Source organism: Octopus bimaculoides, chromosome 2 (assembly GCF_046866305.1).
Source record: "Octopus bimaculoides isolate indiv1 chromosome 2, ASM4686630v1, whole genome shotgun sequence".
NCBI lineage: Eukaryota > Metazoa > Mollusca > Cephalopoda > Octopoda > Octopodidae > Octopus > Octopus bimaculoides.
Window position 1 is genome coordinate 44,636,401 of NC_142929.1, and position 23,737 is coordinate 44,660,137.

The following is a 23,737-nucleotide window of genomic DNA, read 5'->3' on the forward strand; positions in this document are numbered from 1 at the left end:
TAGCCATGAAAGGATTTATCCTCTCCATTTCTACTTTAGTATGTTTTATAGTTCTGTTTACATGATGTTTTTCATCTTTTTTGGTCGTTTCTGCTGTTATCATCTGAGATCAGTGTATCAGTGTAGTTTGTTTCTGTTTCATATTTTGTTGCCTCCTTGTATTCAGAGAAAAGCGTTATGAGCAGCATATGGGAACCAGTATTAAGGAGGGATAGAAAAATATTAGATTTATTCATGCCATAATTGTCCACGGGCATATGGCATAGTGGTTAAGAGCGTGGGCTACTAACCCCAAGATTCCGAGTTCGATTCCAAGCAGTGACCTGAACAATAACGATAATAATAACATCGAAAAATACTTTAAGAATGAGAACCCAGGTTCGAAATTTCCCCAAGACACTTGAAGAAGGCTGGAGGGTATATCAGCCAAAACATGTTAACAACAAATATCCGTCAAATGTAAATAATGTACATTAATTCCTCATCTCTTAGATATAGAACTGTAAACACTATAGGCTCCAGAGGTTAATAATGCTGTTCAGACGGCTCTGGCTATTATTTCTAACAGAAAGTGTAACAGCATGAAGGGTCCTTCAAACTTTTTTTTTTCTTTTGCATGGGGGCGACTTGCCTGGATCAATCAAATCCTACACTCCAGACGTACCGATTGATTGATGAGGCACGAACGTCTGGCTTAGGCTTTAGTCACATTGGACTTTTGCAAGCTGAAACATCTTACCTGAACATGTCACGACTACAGACGATAGCAGTAATCTGCTAACTGAACTGGTTGATTTTGGCCGGTGACATTTTGTTGACAATTCATCATCTCAGCATCTTGTAGTGTTCACCATTTCTTCCATACGATTCATATGCCAAAATAGTTACATCTACCACGGTGCATAGCATGGTGCTCCTTCATTAGCTCAAGCCCATTTGGTAGTTAAGTTAACAAAGAGCAGTACCAATTGCGATATAAAATTTATCACCCGTTCTTTATGTCGGTAGATTGACTGCTCACTCACTCAAAGACGATTGAATCAGTCATTCTGAATAAACTAATTAAAACAATAGAAAAGAAACACATTCCGAAAGTATGCATTTATTAATTAAATTATACATCATATATAAATACATTTTACATATTTACATACAAACACACACACACACAAATATATATACACACGTACATATATCTATATACATAAACATGTGCATGCACGCATATATATTATATATATATATATATATATATATATATATATATATATATACGCACACACACACACACACACTAGTATACTTAATCATACATCTAAGGTGTCTGCAAATCAAAAAAAGTGCTGAATGTATTTGAGGGCAAAGTGTGTAGTTTTATTTTTCAATGCTTATTTACAACTTGGATGACTTTTCATCTGGTGGACAGCAAAGCTGCAACCAGGATCCTTAAGAGTACGACGTAATCTATTTTCTTATATTCCAAGGATTGTGGTAGCAGGTATACTATCAAATGGATGAAATATCTTCAGAGCAACCTTTAAATATTATGTATTATATATATATATATATATATACACTTCTGCTTCTTCCCACTAAATAAACACAGATATGCCTACATCCTACATAACTCACTTGACCTTCAGACTGGTTAAAAGAGAAAAACATCCCACTGTGGTTCCTCCACTAATGTTATATCACCTGAAGAAATGAATCAATGATGATGATGATCAACCAGATGGCTACAGATACTACGGACTTTGGATTGTGATCTTAAAAATCATGTGATTTGTGGAAACACGTGTAACAACGCATTAAATGTTTATAAATTCCATCCTAGGGATATTATTATTATTATTATATTTATGTTATTATTATTATTATATTATTATTATTATTATTATATTTATCCTATTCTATATCAGTTTCACTTGATGCAACACCAAAAAACTGGCTCAATAGTCAGCATAATTAGACGGTGGCCGGCATAATGGAATAGGAGTGTTATTTGCATATTTAAAACACTTCCCATAAAGAAATTTAAAGGATATATATGTGTGTGTGTGTGTGTGCATGTGGAAGGTGGGCACTGATGAGGTGAAATGCATGACTGCATAATCTATATTTGTTATGTAATTATTTCAGCATTTAGGTGAAGCGCACCTATGTCCTATGAAGCTTTGAATACCACACCTGTTTTCTGCTTATTTCTTAATTGCAGAGAAACAGATGTAGGTGTACATGTGTTGTATGTATGCATGCATGTATGTATGTATGTATGTATGTATATATGTATATATATATATATATATATATAAACTTACTTGGAAATGGATGCGTGACATTCAATCATATAATATAAATAATATATATATATATATATATATATATATATATATATATATATATATATATGCATATATACATACATATATGGGTACAGGACGTCACAAAACATAAACATGAAATACGAAAAACATGAAATATGAAAGCAACATGATATATGTATGTATATATATATATATATATATATATATATATATATATATATATATATATATATATATATATATATATATATATACATACATATATATATATATACATACACATATATATATATAACAAAGTAGGATATACATTTATAGAGTAATAATTGTTTTCAGGGATGCTGGATCTCGAAGCAAATAATAGTGTATAAATATTGGGTTAAAAACTGTTTAGATAGGCTGTCCGTGGAACATTTGGGCAGCTGTCTACATTTTGTATCTAAAGAGATTTTTAACCCAATATTTATAAGCTGATATATATATATACCTTTTTCACTTCGAGATTCACCATTTCAATTCACACACACATACATTTATATACGCATGTGTGTATACATATGTATATGAATGTATATAATATAATACACAAATACACACACAACTTATGGTTCCGCTTAGCCACAGCAATGCAAGTATCCAGTTGTTAGAACACGATATAGTTATACTTCACAGTAAACCATCAAGTCAGAACAAAGAGTAATATCATTTAATGAATGACCAAAGAACAGGGATTACGTAGACACTTTCATTAGCTTACAGTTGTTTCTTCTGTAAGTGCACTAATGAGATTTCATAACTCTTGTTCTTTTGTCATTCATTTAGTGATGTACGTGTGTGTGTGAGAGAGAGAGAGACAGACAGACAGACAGAGAAAGAAAGAGAGAGAGAGTGTGTGCAATAAATAATTATGCAGGGGAAAAATATATCCTCAGGTTTTTAACGTACCGCTAATCTCCAAAATATTATTATTTCAAAGCAAACAATAGCAATTGGATATTGTTAAACTTTAAAATTGGCTAAAACGAATGCTGAGAGCAGAATGTTTGGAAAAGTAGAAAACAAATGATCCTAATTATAATACGAAAATTTCACCTTTTTCCTTCTCTACAGCTATTTCCATGACTCAGGGGAAAACATTATCAACTATACAATAATTACAAATTAATTGTAATGATAAGATAAATTTAAAGAAATGATATAAAATTCATTTCTTCAGGATATCAACATAATGGATGAGAATATCACACCAAAACTTTAAGATTAAATTTTAAAACAACAAAAATTAAGCGTAATAAGTTGAAATTGTTGATTAAATGGGATTGCTGCCAAGTTCTACAAGGTAGGGATGAGAATTAATGTTGCAAAGACTGAGACGTTGGTTTTCTTGCGAAAGTCTTTCCAGGGCACTCTGATGTAAGTGGAGCATCACAAAGACAAGAGGGGTTCTTTTGAAGAATTTCTGGAAGAAATTTACTCGACAGGATGCATTGGTAGGGTATTAGGGAGTCTCTTCAGGTTGAGCTCCTCCTTTGCATTGAGATATCACAGTTCCTGTACTATGATTAAATGAAGGCACATGGCCCAGTGGTTAGAGCATCGGGCTCACAATCATGAGGTAGTGAGTTCGAATCCCTGATTGGGTTGTGTTCTTGAGCAAAACATTTTGTTTCATGTTGCTCCAGCTGTAGAAATGAGTTGCGATGCTACTGGTGCCAAGCTGTATCAGCTTTTGCCTTTCCCTTGGACAACATCGGTGGCATGGAGAGGGGAGGCTGGTATGCATGAGCGACTGCTGGTCTTCCATAAACAACCTTGCCCAGACTTGCACCTCAGATGGGAACTTTCAAGGTGCAATCCTATGGTCATTCATAGCTGAAGGGGGTCTTTTACTATGGTTAAGCAATTAGAATGTCACAGGAAAGAATCATAAAACAGGAGACCTAATGGTAAACCAAGAAAGAGATAGTTGGATAATGTCCATAGTCTCGGTTATGTTTGGGAGTTCAGCCGGAAAATCTAATAATGGTTGTTTCTGATAGAACCCTATGGAGAAGCCTGAGGACTCTACCATCAAGACCCAGGAATAGTGAATGAAGAAGACTGAATGATGGCCGGATTAAATTGACAGATAAAAATAATACAATACAAATTGAGAAATTATTTAATTAGAAAAGAAAAATATAGCTATATATTTTATTTTATTTTAATACTGCGATCTTTATTGCTTCGTTTGTATGTATGTGCATATATATACATGCGCATCTTTGACTAGCTATGTCTGCAAATGTGTACGTATATATATATATATATATATATATATATATATATATATATATATGACCATTTGTATATAAGGCTTATTTTATATACAATATAGTGTATATTGTATACTTTACTTAATTTAACTTTTGTAACTATGCCAACTGCTTTCTTTACTACTTAATACATGGATACATGAACTAGAGAGCTATCAGCACACTTATTCTTTGGTTAGGTCAACTTGGCTTGAATGCCGTTATGGTCTCTCACTTTCTCTCTCTCTCCTTCTTCTCTCTCCCCTTCTTCTCTGTATTTTCTAATTGTATCTTTATCACTATATTTTATTCTCTCTCTCTCAGAGCGTAGGCTCAAAAAAGTGAAAGACTTTTCCATTTTCCCCGAGCATCAGTCAGCTTAATACACTTACTTATAGTTCCCTCATCTGTCTTGTACATTTGAACCACACACACATATATATTTTTACATATATTCTCCTTCTATATTGACAACAGCAACGGTGATTCGATTTTCGTATTTCAAAAGTGTTCTTGATGAAATGACTTTCACTTTACATGCAACTAAATTTATTAACAATAATTAATCTTTGTAATTACCAGATGGTTGATAATGTTTTCACACGAGTCATGGAAATGGCTGCAGAGTTAAACAAATGAAATCTTTGAAATATCATGGAGATCAAATATTTTCTGTTCTGCCATATTTATGTGTATATATGTGAGTGCATGTGTACATTTGTATGTATAATATTGTAATATTGCACCAATGTGCATACATTCATAATTTTGAAGATTCCTATGCTGCATGAAGAGCAAAGTATATTCTTGAAAGATCTAGCAAAGTATCAAATTCGCAATTGAATATTGTTATAAAATAGTACTACTCAGGTGTCAAAGTCAGAGTGATATCCACTGGGCAACTGAAGATGGGAATGTATGTTTGGTATGCTTGCTTGAAAATCTTGGAGTATCTGTATTGTGAATTATTCTTCATTCTCGTAAAGATGAACATGTTTTTGGTTCATAGTTTATGGAGATTTCACATACTGATATTGCTTGACTAACTTCATGGATAATCTTACAAGGTTAGGATAACAATTTGTGGTTTCTAGTTTTGGGAGTTGCTGTGGTGTATGTGTTTATATTTATATATTCAAATATGAATGAGAAGCAGCCCGATGGATATAAACAATATTGAACACACATACACAAGGTGATGTGTTTTGCCAGTTTGTGGGCAGGCTGCGATTCTCTTGCACCTATAAATCGCAGCCTGCCCACGAATCATCAAAACATGTACCTTGCATATGTGCATTCGATATTGCTTATATCCTATATATATATATATATATATATACACATACACACAGCATTTTCCCACAGTTTCCATCTACAAAGCCCATCCATAAGGCATTGGTCAGTCAAGGGTTGTGACAGAAGATACTTGCCCAAGGTGTGTTATGAAGTGGAACTGAACCCGAAACCACGTAATTACAAAGCTAGTTTCTTCACCACACTGCCATGCTTTTAATTTCTTAACTATATTTTCTTCATTTTAAAAACGTCTAACATTTAAATTTGATTTTATTTATTTGAATTTAAATCTTAAATTTCACAATCAACACTTACCATAATGAAATAATGCATCGGTTTTAAAAAGCAATCGTTTCATAATCACCAAATTAAATGATTAACAAAGCTCACCAGCTTAACTGGATACTTTATATTAAATAAACGTGGGTTTATTGTTAATCTTATTAAGATTCTGGACAGTTAAAACTTTTCCTAAGATTTTAAGTGACCCCTTCCCACCAAAAAAGCACGTCCCAATTACCTTCTAATTACTATCACACATTACATTGTTGAGATATAAATACATTAATGCAAAATTAATGAATTTGTTTGGTTTCTGGATTAAATATACGCACCCACCGTTCTAAATTCCCAGAATTCAGCATTCTGTACATTCTAATCCTTTCCCTGAATTGCCATATGTCGGTAAATTTTTTGGTGGCATATCATCGAAAAAAAATATTCAAAGGTGTATACTTTAATGATTATTACTTTGTATTTTATTATAGTTCTTATTAGTGTATTTACTTATTAAATTTTTCTGTATGTGACTGTGGATTTTCATGGATGAGTTCATGAACTTTGGTTCTTTTTTCTAAATTATATATTTATATATCATATACTGTGAAACTTAATTTAATTTTAATTTTTGATAAATTGAATTTAATTGAGTTTTTACCTGTAAATTTGGATTTTTATCCCTAATATTATTATATATATATATATATATATATATATATAGAGAGAGAGAGAGAGAGAGAGAGATAATGCATATACATGTACTTACACGAGTTATAAATAATTACATTACGCATGTATTACATAAATATTTGTATATATTTACATATACACACATATATTATACACTATATTTTATACATATACATTACATATATATTATATAAATTATATATGTGCGTGTGTGAGTGCATGCACGCGCATATTGATTGCATTAAGTTTTCTTCTAAAAAGACAATTTCATTACTTTAAGTTTCTATCAAACTTAAAATAACGTAATAGTATACACTGCAATATATATTAAGTATTGTTTGAGAGAGAGAGAGGGAGAGGGAGATGGAGAGAGAGAGAGAGAGAGAGAGAGAGAGAGAGAGAGTGAGATAGCTGTGTGTGTATATGCATATTACGAGAAACATCGTGTTTACCCAAGTTTGAAAAACAGAAAATTTCCAAGTTGTGTTCTACTAATTTTTTTTTTTTTTTTATCCACGAACGACTTTTAACAATGAAAATACTTTCCATGGCACTCAGCGGGTGCAATCAAACGGAACACTGACCAATGCATTTCCATAAAATAATAATAATAAAAATAACAATAATAATAATAATTTGAAGAAAGAAGAAAAAAAAACATAATAATAATGGTTTAAGAGATCACATATCTCCGTTATTGACATCATGATTGCCATTATCGAGAGTTGCAAGAGATATCACATTCTCAGTAATTAAATATATCCCTTCACCAAATTTTCCTTTCTGATATATATATATATATATATATATATATATGAGCATAAGGCACAAAATCCAAAAGATATGTCATTGTTTTTCTTTAACAATAGCTCCCATACTATAACTGGTCTGGGCACCTGAAAATAAAAATAAAATGATGTTTATTATAGCAAGGTCAGGAATAAACAAGGCCAGGAATAACAATAACATTGTGTAACTCGGCTTTTATCCTTGGGCAGTAACTGCTATTTCTTATTTGCTTACTCCTAGAAAGTATGAAAAATGGTTAATATTTCCTTCAAACTTTGCTTTTATTACATTTATTCAAACCTCAAAGAATCCCTTTCAACATATGGTTGGGATGCTCCTCCCACTACTCCTGCTCATGATCAGAGATGCACATATTGTCGGTCACTAAGGGACATGCGCAAGTGTTTAAGGTCAAGCAACTGACAAAAATGTGGTAATGAACAGAGTATAAATATAATGAAAAATAGGTCAGTTTCACAACATTGATGTCCAGGTAAAAAAAAAAAAAAAAAAATTCAAAATTTGAAGGGAATAGCAGTCATTTCATTTGGTTTCTAAATAGAAGCATATAGGAAATAACGTCTACTAACCAAAAACAAAAAAAACAAAAAAAACAAAAATCTAAATTTTATTACACAGTGTAATATTACTAGATGGCAGACAAACATTTTAGCTACATATCAGGAAACTCCAAAGTATAAGAACAACAAAAAATTGTTCTGATGGGTACTGCCTATATCCTATGGAAAATAGAGTCAACCTGAAATTACTTTTTAAATTGTTTTAAAACTCTTTCAATAGAATCTTGGTTCTCAGAATCTGATCTCCTTTCCCTACGATGTATCATTACTGATCATAAGTAACACACAACTTGCTGTTATTTGAGGTCTCTGACTGAGACATGAGGCAACTTGTGTGGATAATAATAATAATGATGATGATGATAAAAATAATATGTCATGGTATAAAAGATGGGCTACAGCAAATATTCTGCTCAATACCACAGATTTGCTTGTCAGTTGTTTGACCGTAACCAATTGAGCATGTCTCTTAATGGCTGATGATATGTGCATCTCTGATCATGAGTAGAAGTAGTGGGGGAGCATCATAGCCATGTGTTGAGAGAAATTCTTTGGGTTTTGGATAATTCACAATCATACTGTACCATATTTATAGGATGAAAATTAAACAAAAAAAATGTAAAGCACATGATTTCATTTAACAGATACAGGTACAAATTAATACAGTTAGCTGAGTGTGTTTAATCTTTATCAATCCACTTATAGTAAAGAACAAAACTGTTTTAAACACTCCATATGCAAATGAATCGACTTTAAAATCAGGGTTTGTTTACTCAATACAGAATATTGTATATTGCATGGTATTGCACAATGTTACCAGGTTTCTGGAAATTTTGGATTTCCGACGAATTTCCGGAAAATCTGGATTTCTGGAAACCGGATAAAAGGTTAGGCACTGTATAATGAATGATTTCTAATTTATGTACGAAGTAAGACATCAGCGGGGAAGGAAAACCGATTGTATTGACCCTGGTACTTGACTGACAATTACTTTATTGACCCTGAAAAGATGAAAGGCAAAGTCGACCTCAGTGGAATTTGAACTCAAAGCATAGAGGGGACAGCAAATAATAGCACGTCATGATCAGTGGGATTATTTGATAAATGTCACTATGTCACTTTTAGAATAAATTAGTAAGATATAATTTATTTCCTTTTTCTTTGGTATAACCTTTTACATACATACATACCGTGTGTGTGTGTGTGTGTGTGTGTGTGATATGATATAGAGTTGTTGTTGTTTAGCAACGAAGTCAGCCCCGATCAAGCAGACCTATTTATTATCAGAGGCATGCATGTAACCATTCTGTTTTTTGTTGGCAGACAGTGTTGTTATCAACAACTGAATAATCAAATGTGTACTTCCTCTTTTGAAGGTGTGATTCTTTTCTTTTCTTTTTTTGTAGTGGAGGGGGGAGGGATCAGTCCCTGTATGGATAGCGTGTTGGGTTCACGATCATAAGTTTCTGGCTCCCATTCCTGAACACTTGCCTTAGTGATGCTCAACATACAGCAGAGTGCTCTGGGAAGATTTTCGCAAGAAGACTTCAACCCTTTTCTTCTTCAAATGAGTGTCAACTGTCGAGGAACCCACTTTGCACATAATTTCCTATATACAAAGTCTTCGAACATCTGTAATGCACTGTGACCACAATTCAGTCATGCAGCAAGCTTAGGGATTGTGATTCATGCGTTTGCACAAAGTAATTCGCCCACTCGCTGGTGATTCCAGTCAGTGGTTGCAAATAATGGTTTCCCACTGCATAGCTTGGCCTAATGCTGGCCGGCTTCTCTTTTAAATCTCCTCATCCATCTGTACACACTGCTCGTCAATGGTGTTATTTCCGCAAACAATGTGTAATTTTCTGTGGCTGTCGGACAGCTTACTCCTCCTTTAGTCAAGAACTCAATGACAGCATGTTGCTTCTACATAAAACCTATTCTTTGTTTTCAAGGAAGAACAAGAAGAGTCACTCTACCGATATGTGCAATTTGAACGACCTATATCTACTATAATAATATTGTGCTTTTCTCTGTCACAACATATGAATGAGAAAGGAAGGGGTGATGGCAAATTGGTAGTGGGAATGTTTCAACTCTGTGTGAGTATATGTATTTCAACTCTGTATGAGTATATATGTGTATGTGTGTGCATGTACCATGTGAATGTTTGAATGTGTGTGCATGTACCATGTGAATGTTTGTATGTGTGAAACAGCGTTCTTTCAGTAACAAATGATGATCGATGTCACATCTCAAAAGACAACCACTAGATAATATTGACAAGAGTACTAATTTGATTTACTATCCATAATTAGCTGTCATTTTTGACGGCACGGGGTCAGCTAGTCTGTTAATGAAAATAAAAAAAAACATTAAACCCACTTATGCATTACTATCGAGAACAATGCTCGTACATACAGGCAAAAATTATCCAACTAGAGTTAACTATTTATATTATTCTTTCAAATGTAATGCTTATTTATTTACATTTTTTTTCAAAAAATTAAACATGCATTATCTTGAAGCCTCAAAATTTCAATGATGCGATTATTTATTTTTAAAATTACATCTCAGGGTTGGTGTGAGATGCCAAATCTGGTCTGCTTGAGCATAAAACAGGTAGAATATTTTGGCCTGATATGGCCGGATTAAAAGCTAAAGGATTTAAGAAACAGCCTTTGCGTGACTCGCTCGGGTTGCTAGAAATAGCAACGAAATCTCTTTAACCAAATCACACCCCTATCATGTGATACAAGGGGAGATGACATACATTAGATGCATATCATTAATAGTAATCAGTTATCGGAGCAGACATTAGGAACTTGGAGCGTAGTTAGCAACACCTATGCAACATATACACACAACCAGCTCAAAAGAGGTCGGCTTCAGAGACGAACCAGCGAGATGTATGAGAAGGAGGAGGGGGGAAGAAGAAGATGATGATGATGATGATGATGAAATAAGAAGAAAGTATAGTGAAGGACCGGTGGTGGATTTATTATTAATTGGCATGTTGTGGTGGAAGTAGCAGTGCAGCCTTCCTCAGCTCACGTCATGAAAAGTTAGAAGTTAGTAAAATAAAATAAAATAAAATAAAATAAATACGCCACCCAGTCGGACTATACACGGACTGCACCCGAAGCTACTGAACAACAATTGCAGCACACACACACACACACACACACACACACATGCACTCACGCCCGTGCTATCACACCGATATCTTTCCCTTCCCTATCAACCCCGAACACGCATACAATCACTACACACACACACATACACACACAGTGGCCTACTGGCATTGCCAGCCAGTGAGATCGCTGCACTATTTAAAGCAGCATTACTATACCAAAAACCAATAGCAGACAGCTGCGTGTGCAATTACAGCAGTAACAACAACAACAACAACAACCAGTAGCAGCAGTGGTAACTAACATCAGCTTTTTTTAATGATGCTGGTGGCATTCGTGGTGTTGGTGGAGATGGTGGTGGTGTTGGTGGAGATGGTGGTGGTGTTGGTGGAGATGGTGGTAGTGGTGGTGGTGGTATTGGCTACAAAATGACGTTAGATCAGAGGAGAAACTTTACCCGTTTGTAGACTGTTTACATTCAGGCTGTCCCAGCTTAAATTATGCATCTATATTATTCAATAATGAATTTATGTATATATATATATATATATATATATATATATATATCATCATCATCATCATCATTGTTTAACGTCTGCTTTCCATGCTAGCATGGGTTGGATGACTTGACTGAGGAATGGTGGACCAGGTGGCTACACCAGGCTCCAATCTGATTTGGCAGAGTTTCTACAGCTGGATGCCTTTCCTAACGCCAACCACTCCGAGAGTGTAGTGGGTGCTTTTACGTGCCACCTGCACAGAAGCCAGTCAGGCAGTACTGGCAACGGCCATACTCAAAATGGTGTATTTTATGTGCCACCTGCACAGGAGCCAGTCCAGCGGCACTGGCAACGATCTTGCTCAAATGACTTTTCACGTGCCACCGGCACAAGTGCCAGGAACGCGAAGCTGCGGCACAAGTGCCAGGAAAGCGACGCTGGTAACGATCACCACCAACAGTAAACAACATGAAACATGAAAATAAATGAGTTTAATACGCAAACAACGAGAGAAACAAATGGAAAACAGGACAAGTAACATAAAGAACAACCCTTCATCAGTTGTCAGCTGTCTATCTACTCCTCATTTTGAGCATTGAACAACAATATGAGTCTTTGAAGACAGTTGCTCCCATAAGTACCAAAATAAAATTTGGGATTTATGGAGGGTGAAATTTGGGAACAAAAACAGGACAGTGGACACATACAAGGAAACCGAACGAAAACAAACATGGAAGGTCGTTAGACCAGAACAAGGGTGAAATAGCGAACGCTGGAGAAATATTTTCTTTGAAAAGAGAAATGATAGAAGAGAGAGAGAGAATACATCTGGTCCTTAGGACAGTCCTGAAGGAAAAGAAAGATGGATGATAGTCATGTGTGAGCAATGAGAGAGAGAAAGGGCAAAAGAGTGAGAGAGAGAGAGATATAAAACAGTGAAGGGGTGAAAACAGTATAGAGTCGCATCAAAACGATTAAGATAAACTTACTTGAAACTGGATGCATGGCGTTCAATCAAATAATAATATAAATAATATATATATATATATATATATATATATATATATATATATATATATATATATATATAATTTTTATTGATTTTAATTTCCTTTCTATTTGAAAATTAGTTATGAAACACGTGCAGTCATTTTATTATCATTATCTTATGATATTTACTTTGTATTATATTATACTCATCTATTGTGCTTTTAATTATTAATTTTTCTATGTGACAGTGGATTTTCATTGATGAGTTCATGAACCTTGGTTCTTTTCCCTAAAACTATATATTTATATATTTTTTACTCTGTAAAGCTCAATTTAATTTTAATTTTTTATAAATTGATTTTAATCGAGTTTTTACCTGTAATTTTGGATTTTGTCCCTAATATTATTATATATATATATATATATATATATATATATAATACAAATGATATATAAGCATATGCATGTATACATACATATATGTACATACCTACATCTACATGTATATATAGATGCATATCCAGGTACAGGACATTAGAAAAATGAACGGGGACATAAAAACAAAACGGACTTTGTTTACAGACAACAGAACGAACACATAGGAATATGTAACACACTGCCCACACTATCTTGAGAAATTAAGCTTCGCAAGACCAGAAAGGAGAAAGCTAATTCGAAGATTACAGATTTAAGCCATCACTGGAACTGAAATTTTTTAAAAAACTTTCCAGAAGTTTAGCATATAAGTAGATATGAGCACGTCTAGACATGCAGCTATATGCATGAGAATATATATTTATATATGAAACAAGAGATACAAATCTGCACATGCACTGACTTCAAATACTGTTCATATACACACAAACGTGCACAAATACCCTGCTGATGAAATTCCAAAGAAGGAACTTTGGCCCTAGGTTAGAAACTAGATCTTTCTTGATTGACAAGAAGTCTTGAAATAATATGCTACCTACCTACTTACATGTGTGCCTGCCTGCATGCATACATGCATGCATACATACATACATACATGTGTACACAGTTGTGGAAATTAGCTGCCCAGCGGATGTTAACATAAAGCTGAAGATCAGTGAAAAAGAGAACTCCTATGCTGAACTATTGAGAAATCTGCAGTTACTCCATCCAGATTACAAGTTCAGGTATATACCTGTAATTATTGGGGCCCCAGGATATGTAACACACTGCCTAAATATCAATCTTGAGAAATTAGGCTACTCAAAACCAGAAAGGAACTGTAAAAATCTGTAAAACTTTCCAGAAGTTTATCATTTAAATATATATGAGCATATCTAGATATGCAACTATGCACATAAGAATACCTACATAAAACATACAATTCTGTACATACGTACATATGTATGTACGTACATATGTATGTACGTACATATATACATACATACGTACATACATACATACATACAAACAAACAAAAATACCCTGTTGTTGATGTTGAAATTCCAATGAATGAGGCTTGGATCTAGGTTAAAAACCGGTTCTTTCTCTATTGGCAAGAAATCTTGAAATAAACTGAATAATGACATACATACATACATATTTGAGCCAAAAGTCACAAAGTATAAAGGTGTAGTTGGTGCAACAGCCGAAGCCAGCAGATTATGCTGACAGCTTGGAATTAATATGGATTTGAATAGGTTATTGAATTAACACGGTTTGAGTCTAGCCTTGATTAGAAAACGTTAATATTTTCAAATGTTGAGTAACGTATTCTTCTGCTGTGTTTCTCTAGTTTCTTCAAACAAAAGGGGCGAGGTCCATGGTTATGTTTTGATAAATGGGGTGTCACTGCAGGCTTTATGTTTCTGGGTCGTGACCGTGTTGCACCACTCCACCAAAAATGCAATATGTAATCTAACCTCAGTAACTATGGTGGGCAGAAAGACTGATGACATATGCATGCAAAACACTTTTAATGGAGGAGATAAACATGCTAAAAGTGACACTAGGCTAGCCTTTTAGCATTTAAACTGATTATATGCAACCCAAATATTCTGCCTGTTTTAGGTTCAAACTGGCCAGATTCAGCCTTTCACACCAATACTACAATGTTATTCTAAAATAAACCATTGTGTCATTGAAATCTTGAAGCTACAAGATAATGCATGATTACTTCAAAACAATCCTTTCTACTAAAGGCACAAGGTCTGAAATTTTGGGGAAGGGGACTAGTCGATTACATTGACTAATTCATCGACCCCGAAAGGATGAAAAGTAAAGTCGACCTAGGCGGAATTTGAATTCAGAAAGTAAAAACAGATGAAATGCCACTAAGCATTTTCCAGCATCTTAACGATTCTGCCAATCCGTTTATATGTATGTATGCGCCTATCTATCTATCTATCTATCAAAACACACTCACATACATATATATATATATATTATAAAAATATATATAAGGATATTATTGTTTACAATAATATCAAGTGGCATAACATGCGTAAAAAAATACCACACAGTAAAAAATTTATCAATTAATAATTAAGAGTGCTACAAATAGCACCAGCACGCTAAAAATAGCAATCAGAAGACTACTACAATCACAGATTTTCACTGATACAGATTAATTGAAATTGGGGGAATGAGTAGAAATTCTAAGCCCCCATATCAATAACAAAATGTGTATCAGTGAAAATTTGTGGTTGTAGTCATCTTCTGATTTACTATTTTTAGTGTGCTGGTGCTATTCATAGCACCCTTAATTATATATATATATATATATATATATATATATATATCATCATCATCGTTTAATGTCCGCTTTCCATGCTAGCATGGGTTGGACGATTTGACTGAGGATTGGCGAACCAGAAGGCTGCACCAGGCTCCAATCTGAATCTGGCAGAGTTTCTACAGCTGGATGCCCTTCCTAACGCCAACCACTCCGAGAGTGTAGTGGGTGCTAGTCTAGTTTTATATTTTTCAATGTTTCTTTTTTCTCTCAGTTTTTTAAACATGTTTCTTGCTGTTTGAAATAACACAATTCCTATTTCTCTCATCAAAGTTTCTAGACCTTCGTAGTCTCATTTTCATCTTCACTGATGAGATATTGCCAGCATGTTTGTTGTCACTTCACAATAGGCAAAGCCAATGTGATTGATTCAGACATAAACACTAGGATTTTAGGAGATGAGGAATTATTTACATTATTCACATTCATATATATGAATGCTGCAATTGGTTCAAAACCTACAAATGTCTTGCAAACAACTCACACATGCAAGTGCTACCAGTCGAGAACTCCGCATACCGGAAGCCAGCAAGTGTATAGGGTCATCAGGAGAGAATGTGCGCTGTTTCAGGGCCTACCTCTCGACGGCATCAATGCGCACTGGCCCCACTCATTGATATGAGGCCCCGCTTGCTAGATCAACTGGTTATTAAAAACAAAGCTCAATATTTACTTGTTTGAATTTTGTTTAATATTCAATATTTCCACACACACACATTCATTTTCATTTTCCACAGTGGTGCTTATGCTTAATTAGGTAGCACTGGCGATATTCCAAATATAGGTTCAAATAACAGCTTATGAACGGTGGCAAGTTCGTTACTTTCCTTACCAACTGGAAACAGGATTTCACATTCGAGCCTTTCAGGAAACTCAGAGTGTTGTATGCAAGTGTTGCATGCTTTTATTCTAAAGGAAGTATCTATCTATCTATCTATTTTATCTTATCTTATATTATATATATATATAGTTAGAGAGGGAGAGAGGAGGTAGATATGGGTGCATATCCTACAAAGTATGCCTGTAATACAATATATTACATCTATCCTCCTCTTCTCAGAAACATATATATTGATGGATACTTAGTTAGACAGGCATAAGATATAATGTAGATACACAAACAATTAGACTGACAAACATTGTACATAAATTCAAAATAATGCTGACAGACATACAACGACTAACAGAAAGGACAAAATACAGACAAGGATATATCACTATCATCATTATCATCGTCTAATGTCTGCCTTGCATGCTGGTATGGGTTGGACGGTTTGATAGGACAGAGAGAGAGAGAGAGAGATTGACTGGTTGATAGACAGACAGATAGGTGGAAGACAAATAAATAGCCAAAGAGACTTGAAAACAGACATACTTATTTGCAGAATAATATGTACATGCATAGACTTCTATATTTGCCTTTTAATTTTCAACTAAGAATTTAAAAATATACAAATAAATAAATAAAGACACTTCTTACTAGCTACTATTAGTGAAAAAAAAAATTCTTTAATGTTTAAATTGAAATCGTATGAAATCAATGAATTAATGAATTATGTTCTCCCCGTTGAAGTGAAAAAACAAAAAAAAAGAAAGAAGAGAAAGAAAGGAAGAAAAAAGAAAGAAGGAAAGAGGAAAGGAAGGAAAGAAAGAAAAAATGAATGAATACGTTAAAAAAAAATTTTCCACCAAGATGCCTCTCTGAGAGATTTTGGTTTCGCGGAGTCTCATGGAGGGAATGTTAAAAATAAAAATATAAATATAAAAATAAAGAAAACTAAAATAAACAAATAAAATACAAGAAAAAAAATGAAAATAAAAAGAAATACAAGCTAAAGATAAATTGCTCAGAACTTTCCCACCATCCTCTGAAAATGTTTCTCTATTTCTTGCCAAAGATCTTTCTTTCAGGGTTGTTGTTTGTTTTTATTTTTACTTCTTTAAATGCGTGTTTGCTTTTCTTTTTCTTCCTTTCTTTTTCATTTTATTTTCTTTCACTATATATTATTATTATTATTATTATTATTATTATTTTTAATGGTGAAATGCGATAGTGCCACACCTCATCCTGAAACTGGCTAATCCATTTATCTGGCAATCTAACACTGTGAATTAAGTGTATCTAAATCTTTCTTAATGGCTAATCAGACTAAAAGCCTTCCCTATAGCACAAGTGGAAGCAAATATTGGTCATTATTGCTGTTGTCGTCATTGTTTAGTTCCAGGTCAGCACTGATCAAACAGACCTACGATCAAAACGATTCCATGTATGACCATCACCATTTTGCTCTTTCAGACAGAGCATCTGGGACTACAGTTACTAAAATACTCTACCTTCCATTTTTTTTTCTTTTTAATTAGTATGGTGTGTTATAGTGGAGGCGCAATGGCCCAGTGGTTAGGGCAGCGGACTCGCGGTCATAGGATCGCGGTTTCGATTCCCAGACCAGGCGTTGTGGGTGTTTATTGAGCAAAAACACCTAAAGCTCCATGAGGCTCCGGCAGGGGATGGTGGCGAACCTTGCTGTACTCTATCGCCACAACTTTCTCTCACTCTTACTTCCTGTTTCTGTTGTGCCTGTAATTCAAAGGGCCAGCCTTGTCACACTCTGTGTCACGCTGAATCTCCCCAAGAACTAGGTTAAGGGTACACGTGTCTGTGGAGTGCTCAGCCACTTGCACGTTAATTTCACGAGCAGGCTGTTCCGTTGATTGGATCAACTGGAACCCTCGACGTCGTAAGCGACGGAGTGCCAACAACAGTGTGTTATAAGGGATTTGATTGGATTGGGTCACCTATGTTCAGTCTATAGCAGGACAAAGGGCCTCAGCATGTTCTCTCCACCAAACCACAGTCTGATGCGGAGTCTGTGAATTTGAGCTTGAGATGATACTGGTTTGCTAAGTCTACTCTGTCACACTGACTCAACATGGCTGCTATGTGTGTGCATGTGTGCATGTGTGCTTGTGTGTGTGTTTGTGTGTGTGTGTGTGTGTGTGTGTGTGTGTGTGTATGCCAATGCATGAAACTCTTGGACCTTGAGTCACTCTGTTACTTCTGCTAAATATTAATGAAAATATACATAGACTCATATTTTTAGTTTTAGTTTCCTTGTTTGCGCCAACATACCGATATATGTTTGTATATATGGGTAGTATAGTTTGCATGTAGCATTATCATCACCATCATCATCATCATCATCATTTAGTGTCCGTTGTCCATGCTAGCATTAGTTGGACAGTTTGATCAGGGCTGAAAAACTGAATGACTGCAGGTTGTACTGTTACCTTGTATTTCAATATTTCAGGCTTAGAAGCCCTTCTTCAGAAAATCTTTGGGGATATGATGTCATGAGAGCTGATTTTTCTGCTCTGTACACACACTACAGAGCAGAGAAGTCAGCTCACAACACCATACTTCTAAAGATATGGTATTGAAATACACAGCAAAAGTACAAACTATTGACTTGTATTATTTCTTATAACTCACATTTTTCTGGCTTTAAAAATATATCAAAGTGTGTGTGCGTAAAAAATGATTGGGTAGGTCTATGCATGAATGCATGTGTGTGTGTGTGTGTCACTCAATCTAAGATATGTGTGCAGTACTGTAACATAGAACATGCATCAGCTTCGTAAACTGTCATTAACTAATCAGTTCTGAAGAATATCATGACTCTGAAGATGGAACTAAACTTTTAAGATGTGATTTTGAAATATTATAAATGATCACCAGCAAGTGTAATATCATTTGTAGCATGTTTGAGAGTTTGAATTCTGTGCCGTTCATTAGTAAGGAGGTGCTAGTTTGGCTCTCTTTAGTATATGGTATAACTATGTCATTGTACAGGAGAAAACTATCTTCTTGTGTCCCCTATAACAATAGAATTTTCATGTTTGTAATTGAACTTAAGCTTCAGTTCTTTAGGACACATTTGGGACAGAACATGTCTATGTTAAGTATTTCAGGTAGTCAGATCTTTGAATAAATCATCATCATCATTCATATACTGCTATGGGTTGAATAGTTCTATAGAATCTGATGGGCCCAAGGACTGCATCATGCTTTAATGTCTGTTTTGGCAAGGTTTCTTTGACTGGATGTCCTTCCTAATGCCAACCACTTTACAGAAGGTACTGGGGGTACTTTGTTTATGTCACCATGAATGAAGCAGTCCCATGGTTTGAATAAAATCACAATAAAATCCTTATTGAATATAGATTTGTTTTAATGGATTAGTTACTATAGCTACAACATGTGATGTCTGATGAAGAATCTGTTGTCATTCTACTCTTTTTACAGCACCAACATAGGCAAATTTGTTCTTGTCAAGTTCCAAGCTACATGTCACACAAGTTGTCGACATGGGAAATGAAATAGTGAGCTGGTATCAATTTTCATTATCTGGTTCATGATTTTACCTTGGTTAATGACCCAATGCAAACATTTAAAGTGACAAAATTCTATTTCTGTATCACATGAGAAAATTTTGATCAGCTCCAGTTGACAAAATAAAAAATATCATTACAGATCAACATTAAGTCATCTACAAAAATGCTTTAACTTGACATTAGCTTGTTCTCACCAGGTGATCCAACCATATAAACCTGGCACATATTTAACAAGATCAAGTGCTAGGTTAAACAGCAGAAAAGAGAGTCTACCACTTTCTAGCATTGCTCCAGATAACCTTATTCAGCATGTGACAGCTATAGATGATTATTTTTTAGACAGGTTTTTGACTATACTTTAGTGAATCTTTCGATAATATCGATTCCTTTCCATCCAGTCAGGCATGACCCATTCACTGAAACAACCCTCCCAATGAAGGTCAGAGTGGACATCAAAATGGTAATGGCTGTGATGGACATCTACATTGAGTCTCTCAACTACTACGTTTTTGTTAGGCCCTCCCTCTCTTGTTACCCTGACATTTAACACTTACTCTCTTTCTCTCTCTTTCGTATTTAACGTACCACATCAACCTGCAAAATCAGAGATGGCATTGGATCTAGCTGCATGCAATCCAGCCTGTCTACTACATTTTCACTCTATCTCTCTTCCATCATGTCACCTGTGCAATGAGGGAAGGCATCCAATTTACTGTCACCCTTCTTGACTGCTACCCATCATACTTCCTTAGTCACATCACTCTTTAGAGACAACCTCCGCCCACTCTTGCCATTGCCAATCACTACTGCTGTTCATCACTTGCTCTCCCTTACCATCACCCATCTTTCAATCCTTCTCACTCACACAGACACACACACAAACACACACATGAATATTATTCCCCCTTCTGTCATTCTTTCTAAACATGCATCATTTTGTTAAAGCGGTCATGTCTGTCTTGAATGAATGGCAACAACACAAAACAAAGAGAAATTTTTAGTCTTGCATATGAGAAAACAACCTCTCATGTGCTGGTGCCACAATATAATGCACCTCATAGAGTGTTAAACAAAAGCTTCAGCATTGTAAAAACATTAAGGTGAGTTCCATACATAGATGTGAAAGTCCCAGTTGAGAAAACACGTTACCAGCACACAATGTTTCCTTGTGTCTGTGCATTAGAAATTTATAGTCTGTTTGGAACAATAAAGTTCTCAAATTCATCTTTCATTCCTCCTCTCTCCTTCCATATACATATGTGTGTGTGTATGTGCATATGTATGTATGTGTGAACATGTGCATATATATGTATGTGTGTGTGTGTGTGCGTGTGTGTGAGAGAGAGCATATTTATGTATGTATGTCATTATTCAATTTTATTTCAGGATTTCTTGCTAATAGAGAAAGAGCTAGTTTCTAATCTAGATCCAAGGCACCTTCACTGGAATTTCAACAACATCAACGAGGTACTTTTTGTATGTATGTGTGTATATGTACAGCATTTGATGTCAGTGCATGTGTATCAGGACAATTACCCCGCTTGGTTAATTACCTCTTCTCCAATATATTAAGAAGTTCTAAATCATCATCTGTTGTCCTCAAGCGTAATTGTCTTCGCAGGGTTATTGTCCATGGAGGGTAAATGCCCTAGACCCAGTGCATGTGCAGCATTGTAAGTTTTGTTTTCTTTGTGTATTCTCATGCATATATTTGCATGTCTAGGCGTGCACATATATACTTAAATTGTATGTCATTATTCAGTTTATTTCAAGATTTCTTGCTAATAGAGAAAGAACCGGTTCCTAGCATAGATCCAAGGCTCCTTCATTGGAATTTCAACATCAACAACAGGGTATTTTTGTACGTATGTATGTATGTGCAGATTTGTATGTTTTATGTCTGTATTCTAATGTATAGTTGCATATCTAGATATGCTCATATATATTTAAATGATAAACTTCTGGAACATGCTTTCATTTTTGTTTATAGAGTTAGGAAGAAGGTTAATTTTCGATTGTTTAATAAAGTTAATTCTTCCTATGTTCTACAAATGTTTAATAAAGTTACTTATTCCTATGTTCTACAAACGTTGCTTGTTGTCATAGTTGTTTCACAACAAAATGATTTAATTCTGGATGCAGATCGTCCCAATATGATTTCAATCAATTCATACAGCCAACAGCAGGGTTTTGTTTCACATTTTTGTAGCAGTTAAATAGATAGTTATTCAATTCATAACTCCAAGTGAAATGAGTTTTGTAGTTACGGTTTATTCTATAACTAAGGCTAGAAAGTATTTGTTTACCTGTTGAGCTGTTGCTTTCATTCTGCTTCTCGACTGTGTTGTTGTTGATGTTGCGTTCATGCATGTATGTATGTACGTATGTCTACCGGCCAAGTATACATGTGGAGACAACCAAAAGAAGCATTTGACCCAGACTGCCTTCTTCCAACAGTTAAACATGGAGGATTTGTGGTGATTTGGGGGGCTGTATCTTGGAAATCCGCCAGCCCAATGGCTTCCCTTCATGGAAAAATTAATAGTCAAGACTATTTAAGCATTTTATCTGATTAAATGCTATGTTTGCGGAACAGTTTCCGGGAGGGAAATACAATCTTTCAGGATGATAATGCACCAATTCATACAGCTAAAGTTGTTACTGAATGGCACGAGGAACGTTCTACTGAAGTTGAACATCTTATCTGGCCACCACAGTCCCTAGATCTCAATATTATTGAACATTTATGGTGCATTTTAGAAAAACAATTAAGGAATTGATATCCTCCACCATCATCACTACAATAACGGGAGACTGTTTTAGCTGAACAACGGACAAAAATTCCTTTGGAAACAATTCAAACTTTGTACGAGTCCATACCACATAGAATTCAAGCAGTAATTACTGGCAAAGGTAGTCCTACTCCATATTAAATTAAATTTGTTTGAAATTTTAAGGTATTTACATTATTTTGTTCAACCCCTGTATGTATATATATATATATATATATATATATATATATATATAGAAAGATAGATAGATAGTCAGATAGTCACACACACAGATAGATAGATAGTCAGATTGTCACACACACAGATAAATATGTGTGTGTGTGTGTGTGTCTAAACATGCATTTATATATGTTTGTGTATACACACACACACACACACACACACACACACATATATATATATATATAGGTTATGAAGGGTAATGGAGTCAACCAGACCCTAATGATACAGGTAATACCGAGTAAGTGATGTATACCGACTAGTTTTGCCCCAGATGTGGTTGCAACAGGAATGGGGAATATAACATGGGTCATGTATTAGCAAGTGTATATATAAAAAGAATGAGATAAAGAGACCAATGGCATAGATAAATTTACATTTTATGTAGAACGTCTTACAGCTGTTTCAGGGAAAATTCAATGTATCCCTTCATCGGAGACGGTAATAGTAGAAGATAAGGATTATTACATCTGTATGAGGAAATTTGCAGTAAGATAAGAGAGTGATGTGGAGAAGAAAAAGTACTTGGAGTATAGTTCCATTCCAAAAATAAATATGGATATTTACTTTTTCTTCTTTGTTTTTTCTTCTCCGCATCGCTCTCATTTCTTACTGCAAATCTCCTCATACAGATGTAATAATCCTTATCTTCTACTATTACCGTCTCCGATGAAGGGATACATTGAA

The 23,737-nt window shown here is 34.8% G+C and overlaps 1 non-coding gene across 1 annotated transcript in view; it reads right to left on the reverse strand.

The window, feature by feature from the left end:
• Positions 1-1,082: 1,082 nt before the first annotated feature.
• Positions 1,083-23,737, reverse strand: part of LOC106869733 (uncharacterized) — a 62,679-nt gene continuing 40,024 nt past the window's right edge. The window contains exon 2 of the transcript XR_016238855.1: positions 1,083-7,782. This is a non-coding gene — a transcript (uncharacterized LOC106869733). The remainder of the gene's footprint in view (positions 7,783-23,737) is intronic.